This window comes from Aegilops tauschii, chromosome 3 (assembly GCF_002575655.3).
Source record: "Aegilops tauschii subsp. strangulata cultivar AL8/78 chromosome 3, Aet v6.0, whole genome shotgun sequence".
Lineage (NCBI taxonomy): Eukaryota > Viridiplantae > Streptophyta > Magnoliopsida > Poales > Poaceae > Aegilops > Aegilops tauschii.
In genome coordinates, this window is record NC_053037.3 from 45289636 (window position 1) to 45308596 (window position 18961).

Consider the following 18961-nt stretch of genomic DNA (forward strand, 5'->3'; position numbering starts at 1 on the left):
TCTAGCTCAAAAGATATAAGTCAAGAACATAGAGTATTCTAATAAATTCCGATTCATGTGTGTCTCTCCCAAAAAGGTGTGTACATCAAGGATGATTTTGGTAAACTAAAAAGCAAAGACTCAAATCATACAAGACGCTCCAAGCAAAACACATCATGTGGTGAATAAAAATATAGCCTCAAGTAAAGTTACCGATAACCCCGCAAAAAAAAGTAAAGTTACCGATAGATGAAGACAAAAGAGGGGATGCCTTCTGGGGCATCCCCAAGCTTAGGCTCTTTCCACTCCTTATTCCAAAATCCATCAAATCTTTATCCAAAAACTTGAAAACTTCACAACACAAAACTTCAACAGAAAATCTCATGAGCTCCGTTAGTATAAGAAAATAAACCACCACTTTAAGGTACTGTAATGAACTCATTCTTTATTTATATTGGTGTTAAACCTACTGTATTCCAACTTCTCTATGGTTCATACCCCCCGATACTACTCATAGATTCATCAAAATAAGCAAACAACACACGACAAACAGAATTTGTCAAAAATAGAACCGTCTGTAGCAATCTAATTCGTTCGAATACTTCTGGAACTACAAAAACTATGAAAAACTAGGACAACCTGGATAATTTGTATATTAATCTTCTGCAAAACGAATTGGCATTTTATCACGTTCTATTGATTTTTAACAATTATTTTCCTGAGCACAAAGTTTCTGTCTTTTTTAGCAAGATCAAACAACTATCACCCAAGAAGATCCTATCGGTTCTACTTGGCACGAACACTAATTAAAACATAAAACCACATCTAAGCAGAGGCTAGATGAATTATTTATTACTAAACAGGAACAAAAAGCAAAGAACAAAACTAAAATTGGGTTGCCTCCCAACTAGCGCTATTGTTTAACGCCCCTAGCTAGGCATAAAAACAAGAACAAATCTAGGTATTGTCATCTTTGGTATGCAATCCATAAGTGGCTCTCATAATAGATTCATAAGGCAATTTAATTTTCTTCCTAGGAAATTATTCCATGCCTTTCCTTAACGGAAATTGGAATCTAATATTTCCTTCTTTCATGTCAATAATTGCACCAATCGTTCTAAGGAAAGGTCTACCAAGAATAATAGGACATGTAGGATTGCAATCTATATCAAGAACAATGAAATCTACGGGCACATAATTCCTATTTGCAACAATAAGAACATCATTAATCCTTCCCATAGGTTTCTTAATGGTGGAATCCGCAAGATGCAAATTTAAAGAACAATCATCAAATTCACGAAAACCTAGCACATCACACAAAGTTTTTGGAATCATGGAAACACTAGCACCCAAATCACATAAAGCATAGCATTCATAATCTTTAATCTTAATTTTAATAGTAGGTTCCCACTCATCATAAAGTTTTCTAGGGATAGAAACTTCTAGTTCAAGCTTTTCTTCATAGGATTGCATCAAAGCATCAACGATATGTTTAGTAAAAGCTTTATTTTGATTATAAGCATGAGGAGAATTTAACATGGATTGCAACAAGGAAATACAATCTATCAAAGAGCAATTATCATAATTAAATTCCTTGAAATCCAAAATAGTGGGTTCATTGCTATGTATAGTTTTGACCTCTTCAATCCCACTTTTATTAATTTTTGCATCAAGATCTAAAAACTCTGAATCATTGGGACGCCTTTTAACTAAAGTTGACTCATCTCTTCCATCTTTATCAAGATTCATATTGGAAAACAAAGATTTAATAGGAGTCACATCAATCACTTTTAGATCTTCATCACTATTATCATCTAAATCTTCCGGTTTAGCGGCCATCTTATTAACTAAGGTGGCTTGCTTATCGAAATTTGGCCTACTAAATTTTCAAGATGAGCAAACTGAGATTTCAAACCATAAAATTCCATAGACATATCATCGAGCTCGTTATTCATGTACTCCATAAAACTTTTTTGTTCTTTAAGCTCGTTTCTGAAGAAATTATTATGCTCAAATTGCAAAGACATAAAGCTTCTAACGTTGTTTTCAATTTCTTCCAACCTTCTAAGGTGAGGAACAACGCTTTTTGGCAGAGCCATCAAATCAAACAGGCACACTAACACCCAAGAACACAAGAAGCAAGCGAAAAGAGACGAACGGAAAAGGGGCGAAGAAAAAGGCAAAGGTTTTCGAAAATCGTTTTAGAAGTGGGGGAGAGGAAAACGAGAGGCGAATGGCAAATAATGTAATGCGAGGGAGAAGAGTTTATGATGGGTACTTGGTATGTCTTGACTTGGGCGTAGATCTCCCCGGAAACGGCGCCAGAAATCCTTCTTGCTACCTCTTGAGCATGCGTTGGTTTTCCCTTGAAGATGAAAGGGTGATGCAGCAAAGTAGCGTAAGTATTTCCCTCAGTTTTGAGAACCAAGGTATCAATCCAGTAGGAGACAACGCACAAGTCACCTAGTACCTGCACAAACAATCAAGAACCTTGCAACCAACGCGATAAAGGGGTTGTCAATCCCTTCACGGTCACTCGCAAAAGTGAGATCTAATAAAGATAGTAAAGTAAATATTTTTGGAATTTTTGTTGTATAGATTGGAAAGTAAAGATTGCAAAATAGTAAACAAGATGCGATGTAAATAAAAGAGATGCAATATAATAAGAAAGAGACCCGGGGGCCATAGGTTTCACTAGTGGCTTCTCTCAAGATAGCATGTGTTACGGTGGGTGAACAAATTACTGCGGAGCAATTGATAGAAAAGCGCATAGTTATGAAGATATCTAAGGCAATGATCATGAATATAGGCATCACGTCCGTGTCAAGTAGATCGAAACGATTCTGCATCTACTACTATTACTTCACACATCGACCGCTATCCAGCACGCATCTAGAGTATTAAGTTCATAAGAACAGAGTAATGCATTAAGCAAGATGACATAATGTAGAGGGGTAAACTCAAGCAATATGATATAAACCCCATCTTTTTATCCTTGATGGCAACAATACAATACGTACCTTGCTGCCCCTACTATCACTGGGAAAGTACACCACAAGATTGAACCCAAAGCTAAGCACTTCTCCCATTGCAAGAAAGATCAATCTAGTAGGCCAAACTAAACCCATAATTCGAAGAGACCTACAAAGATATCAAATCATGCATATAAGAATTCAGAGAAGAACCAAATAATATTCATAGATAATCTTGTTCATAAATCCACAATTCATCGGATCTCGCCAAACACACTGCAAAAGAGTATTACATCGAATAGATCTCCAAGAACATCGAGGAGAATTTTGTATTGAGAATCAAAGAGGGAGAAGAAGCCATCTAGATAATAACTATGGACTCGAAGGTCTGTGGTAAACTACTCACGCTTCATCGAAGAGGCAATGGTGTTGATGTAGAAGCCCTCCGTGATCGATCCCCCCTCCGGCAGATCGCCGGAAAGGCCCCAAGATGGGATATCACGGGTACAGAAGGTTGCGGCGGTGGAAAAGTGGTTTCGTAGCTCTCTTTGGTCGATCTAGGGTATAAGAGTATATATAGGCGAAAGAAGTACGTCGGAGGAGCTACGAGGGGCCCACAAGGGTGGGGGCGCGCCTACCCCCTTGGGCGCACCCTCCTGCCTCGTGGCCGCCTCGTGGAGTTCCAGACTTCAACTCCAAGTCTTCTGGTTTGCTTTTGGTCCAAGAAAGATCACCGTGAAGGTTTCATTTCGTTTGGACTCCGTTTGATATTCCTTTTCTGCGAAACTGTAAAATAGGCAAAAAGACAGAAACTGGCACTGGGCCTCCGGTTAATAGGTTAGTCCCAAAAATAATATAAAAGAGCATATTAAAGCCCATTAAACATCCAAAACAGATAATATAATAGCATGGAACAATCAAAAATTATAGAAACGTTGGAGACGTATCACTGTCTGAATTGGATAAGGGGAAGGGGGCGCGGCCCCCCTTTCCTTCTCCCTTTCCACCTCCATGAGAAGGAAAAGAGGGGGGGGGGGGCGAATCCTACTAGGACTAGACCCAGAAGGAAAAGAGGGCGCGCCCAAGTGTGGAGTCCTACTAGGACTCCCTAGTCCTAGTAGGATTGCACCTCCCACGTGGAATAGGAAAAAGGGAAGGGAGAAGGAGAAGGAAGGAAGGGGGCGCCCCCCTCCCTAGTCCAATTCAGACCAGTCCATGGGGAGGGGTGCAGCCACCCTTTGAGGCCTTTCTCTCCTTTCCCGTACGGCCCATTAAGGCCCAATACGAATTCCCGTAACTCTCCAGTACTCCGAAAAATACCCGAATCACTCGGAACCTTTCCGATGTCCGAATATAGTCATCCAATATATCGATCTTTACGTCTCGACCATTTCGAGACTCCTCGTCATGTCCCCGATCTCATCCGGGACTCCGAACAAACTTTGGTCATCAAATCACATAATTCATAATACAAATCATCACAGAACATTAAGCGTGCGGACCCTACGGGTTCGAGAACTATGTAGACATGACCGAGACTCATCTCCGGTCAATAACCAATAGCGGGACCTGGATGCTCATATTGGTTCCTACATATTCTACGAAGATTTTTATCGGTCAAACCGCATAACAACATACGTTGTTCCCTTTGTCATCGGTATGTTACTTGCCCGAGATTCGATCGTCGGTATCTCAATACCTAGTTCAATCTCGTTACCGACAAGTCTCTTTACTCGTTCCGTAATGCATCATCCCGCAACTAACTCATTAGTCACATTGCTTGCAAGGCTTATAGTGATGTGCATTACCGAGAGGGCCCAGAGATACCTCTCCGACAATCGGAGTGACAAATCCTAATCTTGATCTATGCCAACTCAACAAACACCATCGGAGACACCTGTAGAGCACCTTTATAATCACCCATTTACGTTGTGACGTTTGGTAGCACACAAAGTGTTCCTCCGGTATTCGGGAGTTGCATAATCTCACAGTCATAGTAACATGTATAAGTCATGAAGAAAGCAATAGCAATAAACTAAACGATCATAGTGCTAAGCTAACGAATGGGTCTTGTCCATCACATCATTCTCCTAAAGATGTGATCCCGTTCATCAAATGACAACACATGTCTATGGTCAGGAAACATAACCATCTTTGATAAACAAGCTAGTCAAGTAGAGGCATACTAGGGACACTTTGTTTTGTCTATGTATTCACACATGTATCAAGTTTCCGGTTAATACAATTCTAGCATGAATAATAAACATTTATCATGAAATAAGGAAATAAATAATAACTTTATTATTGCCTCTAGGGCATATTTCCTTCACCCCCTCCACAGTTTACTCCTTCGGTCATATCGTCGTAGTGCTTAGGCGAAGCCCTGCGCGGATCACATCACCATCACCGTCACCACACCGTCGTGCTGACGAAACTTTCCCTTGACACTTTGCTGGATCAGGAGTTCGAGGGACGCCATCAAGCTGAACGTGTGCAGAACTCGGAGGTGCCGTACGTTCGGTGCTTGATCGCTCGGATCGCGACGACATTCAAGTACATCAACCGCGTTAAGCTAACGCTTCCGCTTTCGGTTTACAAGGGTACGTGGACACACTCTCCTCCTCTCGTTGATATGCATCTCCTAGATAGATCTTGCGTGATCGTAGGAATTTTTTTAAATTGCATGCTATGTTCCCCAACAGGGACTTCAAAGACGTTTTGAACGTCATGGACCATATGAGATGTTCCATGAGTTGAAGTTAATATTTCAAGCAAATGCCCGAGTTGAGAGATATGAAGTCTCCAACAAGTTCTATAGCTGCAAGATGGAGGAGAACAGATCTGTCAGTGAACACATACTCAGAATGTCTGTGTACCATAACCACTTGACTCAACTGGGAGTTAATCTCCCGGATGATACTGTTATTGATAGGGTTCTTCAATCACTACCACCAAGCTACAAAGGCTTATTGATGAACTATAATATGCAAGGGATGGATAAGTCAATTCCTGAGCTCTTCGCTATGCTCAAAGCTGCGGAGGTAGAAATCAAGAAAGAGCATCAAGTGTTGATGGTTAACAAGACCACTAGTTTCAAGAAAAAGGGCAAGGGAAAGAAGGGGAACTTCAAGAAGAATGGCAAGCAAGTTGTCACTCCCGGGAAGAAGCCCAAATCTGGACCCAAGCCTAAAACTGAGTGCTTCTACTGCAAAGGGACTGGTCACTAGAAGCGGAACTGCCCCAAGTATTTGGCGGATAAGAAGGATGGCAAAGTGACCAAAGGTATATTTGATATACATGTTATTGATGTGTACCTTACTAATGCTCGTAGTAGTGCCTAGGTATTTGATACTGGTTATGTTGCTCATATTTGCAACTCGAAACTTGGGCTACAGATTAAACGGAGATTGGCTAAGGACGAGGTGACGATGCGCGTCGGGAATGGTTCCAAGGTCGATGTGATCGCCGTCGGCACGCTACCTCTACATCTACCTTCGAGATTAGTTTTAGACCTGAATAATTGTTATTTGGTGCCAGCGCTGAGCATGAACATTATATCTGGATCTTGTTTGATGCGAGACAGTTATTCATTTAAATCAGAGAATAATGGTTGTTCTATTTATATGATTAATATCTTTTATGGTCATGCACCCTTGAAGAGTGGTATATTTTTGTTGAATCTCGATCGTGGTGGTACACATATTCATAATATTGATGCCAAAATATGCAAAGTTGATAATGATAGTGCAACATATTTGTGGCACTGCCGTTTAGGTCATATTGGTGTAAAGCGCATGAAGAAACTCCATGCGGATGGACTTTTGGAATCACTTGATTATGAATCATTTGATGCTTGCGAACCATGCCTCATGGGCAAGATGACTAAGACTCCGTTCTCCGAAACAATGGAGCGAGCCACTGACTTATTGGAAATAATACATACCGATGTATGCGGTCCAATGAGTGTTGAGGCTCGCGGCGGGTATCGTTATTTTCTGACCTTCACATATGATTTGAGCAGATAGGAATTTCAGAGTGAAGTGGAGAATCATCGTAACAAGAAAATAAAGTTTCTACGATCTGATCGCGGAAGCGAATATTTGAGTTACGAGTTTGGCCTTCATTTAAAACAATGTGGAATAGTTTCACAACTCACGCCACCTGGAACACCACAGCATAATGGTGTGTCCGAACATCGTAACCGTACTTTATTAGATATGCTGCGATCTATGATGTCTCTTACCGATTTACCACTATCGTTTTGGGGTTATGCATTAGAGACAACTGCATTCACGTTAAATAGGGCACCATCTAAATCTGTTGAGACGACACCATATGAGTTGTGGTTTGGCAAGAAACCTAAGCTGTCGTTTCTTAAAGTTTGGGGTTGCGATGCTTATGTGAAAAAGCTTCAGCCTGATAAGCTCGAACACAAATCGGAGAAGTGTGTATTCATAGGATACCCAAAAGAAACTATTGGTACACCTTCTATCACAGATCCGAAGGCAAGATATTTGTTGCTAAGAATGGATCCTTTCTAGAGAAGGAGTTTCTCTCGAAAGAAGTGAGTGGGAGGAAATTAGAACTTCATGAGGTAATTGTACCTTCTCTTGAATTGGAAAGTAGCTTATCACAGAAAACCGTTCCCGTGATGCCTACACCAATTAGTGAGGAAGCTAATGATGATGATCATGAAACTTCAGATCAAGTTACTACCGAACCTTGTAGGTCAACCAAAGTACATTCCACACCTGAGTGGTACGGTAATCCTGTTCTGGAAGTCATATTACCAGACCATGACGAACCTACGAACTACGAGGAAGCGATGATGAGCCTAGATTCCATGAAATGGCTTGAGGCCATGAAATCTGAGACGGGGTCCATGTATGAGAACAAAGTATGGACTTTGGTTGACTTGCCCGATGATCGGCAAGCCATAGAGAATAAATGGATCTTCAAGAAGAAGACTAACGCCGATGGTAATGTTACTATCTACAAAGCTCGACTTGTTGCGAAAGGTTTTTGACAAGTTCAAGGAGTTGACTATGATGAGACCTTCTCACCCGTAGATGCTTAAGTCTGTCCGAATCATGTTAGCAATTGTCACATTTTAAGATTATGAAATCTGGCAAATGGACGTCAAAACTGCATTCCTTAATGGATTTCTTAAAGAAGAGTTGTATATGATGCAACCAGAAGGTTTTTTTGATCCTAAAGGTGCTAACAAAGTGTGTAAGCTCCAGCGATCCATTTATGGACTGGTGCAAGCATCTCGGAGTTGGAATATACGCTTTGATGAAGTGATCAAAGCATATGGTTTTATACAGACTTTTGGAGAAGCCTATATTTACAAGAAAGTGAGTGGGAGCTCTATAGCATTTCTAATATTATCTGTGGATGACATATTGTTGATTGGAAATGATATAGAATTTCTGGATAGCATAAAAGGATACTTGAATAAGAGTTTTTCAATGAAAGACCTCGGTGAAGCTGCTTATATATTGGGCATCAAGATCTATAGATATAGATCAAGACGCTTAATTGGACTTTCACAAAGCACATACCTTGATAAAGTTTTGAAGAAGTTCAAAATGGATCAGTCAAAGAAAGGGTTCTTGCCTGTGTTACAAGGTGTGAAGTTGAGTCAGACTTAATGCCCGACCACTGCAGAAGATAGAGAGAAAATGAAAGTCATTCCCTATGCCTCAGCCATTGGTTCCATCATGTATGCAATGTTGTGTATCAGACCTGATGTGTGCCTTGCTATAAGTATAGCAGGGAGGTACCAAAGTAATTAAGGAGTGGATCACTGGACAGCGGTCAAGAACATCTTGAAGTACCTGAAAAGAACTAAGGATATGTTTCTCGTTTATGGAGGTGACGAAGAGCTCGTCGTAAATGGTTATGTCGATGCTAGCTTTGACACTGATCCGGATGACTCTAAGTCACAAACCGGATACATGTCTATACTGAATGGTGGAGCTATCAGTTGGTGCAGTTCCAAGCAAAGCGTCGTGGCGGGATCTATATGTGAAACGGAGTACATAACTGCTTCGGAAGCAGCGAATGAAGGAGTCTGGATGAAGGAGTTCATATCCGATCTAGGTGTAATACCTAGTGCATCGGGTCCAATGAAAATCTTTTGTGACAATACTGGAGCAATTGCCTTGGCGAAGGAATCCAGATTTCATAAGAGAACCAAACACATCAAGAGACGCTTCAACTCCATCCGTGATCAAGTCAAGTAGGGAGACATAGAGATTTGCAAAATACATACATATCTGAATTTGGCAGACCCATTGACTAAGCCTCTTCCACGAGCAAAACATGATCAGCACCAACACATATCATTAGTGCAAGCTCTTTTCTAGCAACATCTTGATCAAACACAATTTTCTCCAAATTGCCTTTCCCCTCGTAAACCTTTGACAACCTTATTTTTTGTTGCTTTGGACCAATTGGTGCATCCCTAGCCCCACAAGAGCTCATGTGACTCAGCAAGTGTGAAGTGCCATTGGTACCTTTTGCTATAAAAAGTTTATGGCAATACATGCAGTCAGCTTTCGGTTCCCCATTAATAATTTTCTTTTCAAAATTTCCTTCCCACACAATTGATGTGAGCTTTCTTTTATTACCAACTCTAACAGATCCATCACCACCATGACCTTGTGATGCTCTCACAGTAGTAGCTTGAGTTGGGGAAGTAGCTAGGTTAACATTCCCAGTGATAGCCCCAGCACCGCCTTCTGCTCCATGAGAATGCATTGCGCTATATAATGAAAAAAATGTCATTTGTTTCAGTTAAAGTGAAACTAGGTGCATACTGTCTGAACTGTACAAATGTGGTACCTACATTACAATTTTACAACCAAAATGACTAATAACTAAAGCGACGGACTGTGAGATCCTTTCTTTAGCACATGACATGGACCAAGTTGAGCACAAGCTTTAATTGAAACAAATCTCTTGTCTGAACTGTACAATTTCGATACCTAAATTGCAATTTTTACAACAAAAAAAACTAATAACTAAAGCGACAGACTATGAGCTCTTCTATTCAGCAGATGACATGGATGAAGTTGAGCACATGACATGGACCAAGTTGAGCAAATGAATCTTAATCAGTCAGATTCTAACTTTATACTAATCATTCACAATCCACTTGATAGAAATTCAGAGATAAACTGACAGATTTTGTAAAAACGAATTACTGTACTAATTAACAGGCATATCCGTAGATCGGGTCATGTGTACAAAAGTGGAATCTGACTTGAATTGACCACTAGATATATCATATTCTCTTGTTCTCTGATTTGTAGTCAGATTTCACTTTTTAGTCGGATTTGTAGTCTAACATGACTAAAATTGACCACTACAGATCGGTAATGCAGTAAAGTCTGTTTTTTCTCTTGCCACGAACTAAAGAAAACAGAAATTGGCCACTACAAATCTCTTGTTCTCTACTCTAATTACTAATACAAACTCATGAACAAGCACGTCATGCACATCCACACACAAGCACTAGATGTACACGAGCAGGAACAAAAAAACTTACCCTGACGGTTGGCTGGTTGGCGTGGTCATCGCCTCCACAACGTGGTCCTGCTCCTCGTCGTTGTCTCCAACCGCCTCGCTGCACCTCTGCGCCGCCATACTCCTGGTCGTGCGCGCCGCCGCATGCTGCATCGTCGTGCTCCACCTCGCTGTCGCACGTACAAACTGGTGGTTTGTTGCGTGCTTGGGAAAGCTAAGATGGAGGAGTCGTGGGGATCTATGGAGATGGAGTCGGCCAGCCACCTGCCGGCAGAGTTGGCTGCTGCAGTGCGGCACCACATGTGGACGGTGGCGCCGGCTATATCTAGGTCTGCAGGAGTAGGAGTCGAGGAGATGAGAAGATCCTTAATGAAGATTGACAAGTCGTTTACCGAGAAGACGAGAATGGGAAGGAGCGGTGGAGTAATTACTCGGTGGGGATTAGAAATTTTTTTGTTGATTTTTTTATTATAATAAATAAAAGCGGACAGGGTATACACTTACAGGCCGGGTTTGGATATATCCACGGGTATAAAATTATACCCATGCCCTATCCATGATTAATCGGGTCGGGTTCGGCCGTTGTCCATGGGTATAGAATTGTACCCAAACCCAGTCCATTCGGGTCGGGTATCTACGGGTATCCATATCCGTGGATAAAATTGTCATCCTTAGTTAGAATCATTACAATGTAATCTAGATTATTGACTCTAGTGCAAGTAGGAGACTGAAGAAAATATGCCCTAGAGGCAATAATAAAATTGTTATTTATATTTCCTTATATCATGATAAATGTTTATTATTCATGCTAGAATTGTATTAACCAGAAATATGATACCTGTGTGGATACATAGACAAAACACAATGTCTCTAGTATGCCTCTACTAGACTAGCTCGTCACTACAGGAAACAGGTAATTTGCCGTATGTGGATTACAAACGGCAAAGACGTAAATCCAGACGACAAAGAGTTTGCCGTCAGGAAGTAGACGGCAAAGTCAGACGGCAAAGATAAATCGGCAAAGAATACTTTGCCGTCTGCTATTTTTTCTGGTTGACGACAAAGATTTTGCTGTCAATCTATATTGTTTGCTGTCAACTAGACCGTCCAGACGGCAAAGAAAAGCAACCTAACAGACTAACGACCCTGACGGACGGCGTTAGTGTTTTGCCGTGAGCCAGACTACTTTGCCGTTAGGCAGAAACATCACAGACGGCAAAGCGTTCTTTTTTATTAAAAAAATTGGATCAACAGTCTCGTCACCGCACGTCCACATCATCTCGTACAAAGCTCACCGGAGCAGAGATTCTTGCCGCTCGCACGCGCCCAACAGCCAAGCTGCTCACCATGCCGACCTCACCGGAGAAGAGATGTTGGCCGCGCCCGACCTCACCGGAGAAAAGCGCCGCTGCCGGAGGGAGGCCACGCTGGATGGAGGCCACGCCGGAGTGAGGAGGCGCCGGAAGGAGGAGGTCGCGCTGCTTGCCGGAGTGAGGAGGCACCGGAGGGAGGAGCCTGCGCTGCTCGCCGGAGTGGGGAGGCTGCGCCGCTCACCGGCCCGCGCCGCGCCGCCCGCGCTGCTCGTCGGTGTGAGGAGGCGATGGAGGGAGGAACCCACGCCACTCGCGCTGCTCACCGGAGTGAGAAAGCCACGCTGCTCGCCAGAGTGAGGAAGCTGTCGTGCCGCCTGCGTTGTTCACGCCGTCTGCGCCGTGCTGCTTGCCGGAGAGAGGAGGCGCTGGAGGAAGGAGGTCGCTGTCGGTGTCAAAACCGGCGGATCTCGGGTAGGGGGTCCCGAACTGTGCGTCTAAGGCGGATGGTAACAGGAGGCGGGGGACACGATGTTTACCCAGGTTCGGGCCCTCTCGATGGAGGTAATACCCTACTTCCTGCTTGATTGATCTTGATGATATGAGTATTACAAAGAGTTGATCTACCACGAGATCGTAGAGGCTAAACCCTAGAAGCTAGCCTATGGTTATGATTGTTCTTGTCCTACGGACTAAACCCTCTGGTTTATATAGACATCGAAGGGGGCTAGGGTTACACAGAGTCGGTTACAAGGGAGGAGATCTACATATCCATATTGCCAAGCTTGCCTTCCACGCAAAGGAGAGTCCCACCCGGACACGGGACGAAGTCTTCAATCTTGTATCTTCATAGTCCAACAGTCCCGCAGAAGTATATAGTCCGGCTGTCCGAGGACCCCCTAATCCAGGACTCCCTCAGTAGCCCCCGAACCAGGCTTCAATGACGATGAGTCCGGCGCGCAGATTGTCTTCGGCATTGCAAGGCAGGTTCTTCTCCAAATTCTGAGTACCAGTCGAGTAGTGTCCGGCTTCCCATGAATGTTGCACTCCTTGGCTTCTCCGCCTAATAATGGCTATCCTCCACGTGTCGAGCGAATGCGAGAAGTCGGGGCATTTTTACACTTGCCACCCTAACCATGTAAGTAAATCATCTATTTAAAGAGGCGGGGATCCTCAGATCCAGATCACACCGTCCTCCCACAGCGAGTATCCATCAGAGCGCGCCCGGAAAAGTCCATCCCATCATGGCCGGCCATCGCAGCTCCTCCTCTCGCTCCCGTAGCCCTAAGCCAGGCAATTGGAAGAAGTGTTCCGTCCCTCACAGCCAATTAGTAGAGTTACAAACCCAGGGATTCCTCCCTCCAGCGTATATGGTCCCCGTTCGAGCCGGACTCGCCACCTACAACGGCGGGGAGCAAGCGGAGAGCTTTCCCAACCCATCCATGGGGGAGCGGGTATGCCTTGTCCCTTACTTATTAAGGGGGCTCAGATTTCCAATCCATTCGTTCCTCCGCGGGCTCCTGGAGTTCTACGGCCTCTAGCTGCATAATTTTACCCTCGCCTCCATATTACACATCGCTGGCTATGTCGCCCTTTGCGAGCTGTTTTTGGGCTGCGAATCTCATTTCGAGCTATGGAAGAGGCTATTCTGCCTCGTACCCCGTACACAGGAGGGGTCAATATATCAAGTGGGCGGAGCCGAAATATGGCGCATCGCCGGGACCGGATACCTGTCCGGTACTCCGAAGAAAACCTCCGAAGACTGGCCTTCGGAGTGGTTTTATATGGAGGACGTCCCCCTTCTGGAACCTATTCGGATGGGCCTTCCTGAGTTTGATAATGCTCCCTTGAAGAAACGCCGCAGCTGGCGCCCTCGGAGCCCCCAGGAGGAATATAATGGAGAAGTCCTTTACCTGATGGACGGATAAAGACGCTGGCCAAATCAGGATTGACAATAACCAAGGTTATGTCAATATGTATAATGCGGGGGGTGCAGCCACTTCAATATCGGGGACAACCCATGTGGCACTTCAACGGAGAAGACGATGCCACCCGCTGCGGTCGTAAGGGACCGGACTCAGTCGCTGCTCTAGCGAAAATTCTGTCTGATTTGTACAAAGGAGAGGAAGAGGAGTTCGTCCGCATTAAGCCACGGGATGGATTCTCCATGTACAACCCCCCAAGCTGGGTGAGCTGCTACTTTTTACTTCAAACCTTCCCGCATTCCTCATCATAAGTATTTACCTTGCCATTTCATAGCAAGAACTGCGAAAAGTTGTGAGGGAGGTCCACGACCCGCCTCCACAACCAGAGGACCCTGACCGGGCCCTCGACCCCGGACTCGAAGAAGATCCGGACACATTTGTGGAGCTTATTGACAGGACGTTCTATCAATTAAGCCGCGACGGTGCCATGGTGGCCATCGTAGCCGATTATCCTGGACTACTCCCTGCATCGCATGTAAGTGAAACCGGAGTCCCAACTTCCGAGAAGGATCCCTTTTTCTGCACTTCACCTACCGCACATATATGGTGTCTTACAGGGAAGGCCCTTGGGACGCCATGCTGAACCCGCAGTGACTCACCAACAAGGGGCACCGAAGCCGGGTAGGCTTAAAAGGAAGGCGGTCAGGACTGAGACGTCGTCGCAGAGGTATGAAAAAGAACCCCGCTCCGTGGTCGTCGTCTTTTAAAATATAATAACGCCCATGTTTCCTAGTAAGAAAAACGCTCGCCGGACTATATCCTGAGAGGTTTCCGGCCACGCCTCCACCAGTCGGGCTCCAGAGCCGGACTTAGAGGCGGACGCTAACATGGGGCCAACACCGGATGTTCCTCCTACAGAGGATGCAGATAGGCTGTCTGCTACGAATTCCGAAGTGGAGAGCGCCATGAATCACAAGCGTCGTCGGGCCGTACTCCGCGACGCTTGTTTCTCCCAAGAGGCATTCGATGCCTTCAACTCAGGAGACGCGTACATCCGAGCTGCTCAAAATGGTCTTGCCAGAGCCACGGACCAGTATGTAAAGGATATACGAGTAAGAAAAATCTAATAATTATGTATATCAGTAGCCCCTGAGACTTGAAACAGTTGACACAACTGATTTAAGGGTCATTATTCGTGTAGGTTCTTACGGAGAAGAATGCCCAGTTGTCTCAAGAGCTGGAGGAGTGCAAAGCCCAGCTTCAGGCCGCAGTTGCCGCAGTGAAGGAGTCCGAGAAGGCCCCATCTGGTAACACTTGTTTCTATTGCAAAGAATGACATGTACCAGGTAGAATGCGGCATGTATGCAAATCTAACAATAGATTCCGCAGATGACCCCGGAGTGAATCCGGAGGCCGTGCAAGGCGATGAGCCACATGCTCAACGACAGCTAAAGGCTGGCGAGCGCGTGCTTAAGAAGGTTAGGCGGGAGAAAAACGATCTCCAAGATGCCAATATTCGGCTGAGTGTTGAACTGAAAGATGTTCGGGCCCAGCTTGCTGACTCCGTAAAGGAGAATAAGAGGCTTCGACGCGGCATTTTTAGTAAGTGCTTGAACGAACTTTTATAGAGTTCGGCGAAGAAACCGACTAACAGAGTTATATCTGAGGTATGCTGACGGGTCGTCCCGCAGAAGAGATGCCCGGGTCTGTAGGTGATCTTCTGCCCGAGCTCTCACGACTGCATGAACAAGTTCGGCAGGTGATGCAGGGCATTGCCCAGGCCTTGTGGCCATCCGCCTCCCTGCCGGGAGGCATGGGGGAGCTCGCAGAGATGCTCAAGGGAGCGCGGCGGCGCTTCCGATTATGGAAGATATCTGCTTGCCGACAAGGTGCGAGGGAAGCCTGGGCCATGGTGAAGACTCGATATACCAAGGCTGACCCGAACCATATGGCCGAAATCAGACATGTGGGGTCTGATGGGAAAGAAATCCCCGTCAGTTTGGTGTATGACCAGGTGAAATTAGCCGCAAAGTATTCCCAACAGGATTGTAGGCTAGACGGCCTGTTGGATGGCATAGAAGAAGAATTTAGTCAGTCTAAGTGACTGTGTACTTCAATTGACATATATTGTCCCTAGCCAGATTGTAAATCATTTGTCATGGCGGACCTTTTCGCTTCGACCTCCGGACCCGACAGTCCGGAGTGAATCCGAATACCCGCTCAGTTATGTAAAAACTGGGGTATGCGTGGAAACCAGGCGTAGGGGTCATAAGTGCTTGAACAGACAAGTACACAACTAGCCATGTTATATTACATGGATAGTAAGAAACATCTTCCAGGGAGAATAGTTCCGTTAAGGGTTCCTTTCCCTGGGTACGCATGCATTAATGTGCATGTCCGAACTGCGAAAGGAGACGCAGGATATAAACATCTGGGGGCATGTATTACAATAAATAAAAGTCGTCTTTTGTTCACCGACCGAATATTCCCTTAAGAACGCTAGCTTTCGGCTTCACCCAGTCTGAGGTACACATCCGGCTGACCCGGCAGTAACAATCGCAGAGGTGCTCCCCTTATGCCCTAGCCGAATTAACGGGAACGTAGGGCATAAACACAAGAGCCAGGCAACCCAGCTTGGCCAAAACTTAAGTCATATCGATGCATATAATGGCGAAGAAAAGGTACATGTGGAAAAGTAACACATGTGCGGGGGGCATAAAGCCCAGAACATAATTATATTAAGCTTATGTATAAGAAGCCCCCAGGTATAATGAGCACGCCTAGCGCGTCCAGATTGTGTAGTCAAGACACACTTTAACCTTGTAAGGCTGTGAAGAAAAATGGGAAGAAAGAAAGAAAAGACAGATAGCTGATATATAAAAAATTGATGGAGGTAAGGAGACGAACACATAGTCCGGAACTAGGCGTAGAACCTTCGGAGTCTGGCTGCGTTCCATGGGTTTGGCTCGAGTCGATTGTCCGATGCATCCCGTAGACGGTACGCTCCACCGGTCAGAACTTGGTCGATAACGAAGGGACCTTCCCATTTGGGCTCAAGTTTGTTCTTTTTCTTCTCTGGTAGGCGTAGAACTAGTTCGCCAACATTATAAGTTTTGGCCCGTACTTCTCTGCTTTGATACCGTCAAGCCTGTTGCTGATAGAATGCGGAGCGGGCTTTTGCCACATCACGCTCCTCCTCCAAGGCGTCCAAACTGTCCTGCCGATCAAGCTCGGCTTCTTTCTCTTCATACATGCGCACTCGAGGTGAGTCATGAATGATGTCGCAGGGCAGTACCGCCTCTGCGCCGTACACCATGAAAAACGGTGTGTATCTGGTGGTGCGATTCGGCGTGGTCCGCAGCCCCCATAGTATGGAGTCGAGCTCCTCTACCCAGTGCGTATCTGATTCCTTTAAGGATCGCACTAATCTGGGTTTAATGCCGCTCATGATAAGACCATTTGTCCGTTCGACCTGACCGTTTGTTTGGGGGTGATAGACGGAGGCATAATCGAGCTTAATGCCCATGTTGCTGCACCAAGTTTTTACCTCTTCGGCTGTAAAGTTAGAGCCGTTACCGGTGATGATGCTGTGGGGGACGCCGTAACGGTGTACAACCCCGGATATGAAGTCTATCACTGGTCCGGATTCGGCCGTTTTAACTGGTTTGGCTTCTATCCATTTGGTGAATTTATCCACCATGACCAATAGGTATTTTTTCTTATGGTTTCCCCCTTTAAGGGGTCCGACCATATTAAGCCCCCAGACCGCAAAGGGCCAAGTAATGGGGATTGTTTGGAGAGCAGTAGGTGGCATATGGCTTTGGTTCGCAAAAAGCTGGCAGCCGACGCAACGTTGAACGAGGTCCTGTGCGTCTGCTCGGGCCGTCGGCCAGTAAAAACCTGTTCGGAAGGCCTTGCTTACTAGGGCCCAGGCTGCGGCGTGATGGACGCCAAGTCCAGCATGAATTTCTGCCAATAGCTGCCGTCCTTCCTCTTCGGAGATGCACCTTTGAAGTACTCCGGTAGCGCTTTTCTTATAAAGCTCTCCCTTGTGGACCTTGTAGGCTTTAGACCACCGCACAATGCAACGTGCCTCGTTTGGGTCCTCGGGGAGTTCTTTCCTAGTTAGGTAAGCCAAGAAGGGTTCTGTCCATGGGGAGATGACGGCCATAATCACGTGGGCCGAAGGTGTTATTTCGGTGGCTGAGCCTCCGATTACGTCAGAGTGTTCGGGATCTGGCGTTGTGGCCGGGTCCGGACTATTGTTGTCGGTCTCTCCTTCCCATACCACGGATGGCTTAAACAGCCTTTCCAAGAAGATATTAGGTGGGACAGGGTCGCGCTTAGCGCCGATGCGGGCGAGGATATCCGCCGCCTGATTGTTTTCCCGGACCACATGGTGGAATTCAAGCCCCTCGAACCGAGCTGACATCTTGAGGACGGCGTTGCGGTAAGCCGCCATTTTCGGATCCTTGGCGTCAAAGTCTCCATTTATTTGAGATATTGCGAGGTTTGAATCCCCACGCACCTCTAGGCGTTGAATGCCCATGGAGAATGCCATCCGGAGACCATGTAACAGGGCCTCATATTCTGCTGCGTTGTTGGAGTCTATGTATAGTATTTGGAGTACATATTGGACTGTATCTCCGGTGGGGGATGTCAGGACGACACTAGCCCCCAGACCAGCCAGCATTTTAGAGCCGTCAAAATGCATGATCCAATTGGAGTATGTGCCATACTCTTTAGGGAGTTCGGCTTCTGTCCATTCGGCGACGAAATCAGCCAGTACTTGTGACTTAATGGCTCGCCGTGGTTTGTATATTATATCGAACAGGAGGAGCTCAATAGCCCATTTGGCAATCCGGCCCGTGGCATCGCGGTTGTTTATTATGTCGTTTAGTGGTACTTCGGAGGCCACCGTAATTGAACACTCTTAAAAGTAGTGTCGTAGTTTCCGGGATGCCATGAAGACCGCGTATGCTATCTTTTGATAATGTGGGTACCGTGATTTGCATGGAGTGAGGACAGTGGATATGTAGTATACCGGCTTTTGAAGCAGGAACTTATGTCCTTCCGTCTCTCGTTCGACGACGAGCACTGCGCTTACAACTTGGTGTGTTGCCGCTATATATAACAGCATTGGTTCGCCGACATTTGGCGCGGCCAAGATTGGGTTGGTGGCCAGGATGGCTTTTATTTCTTCCAATCCGGCCGTGGCCGCATCCGTCCACTCGAAGTGTTC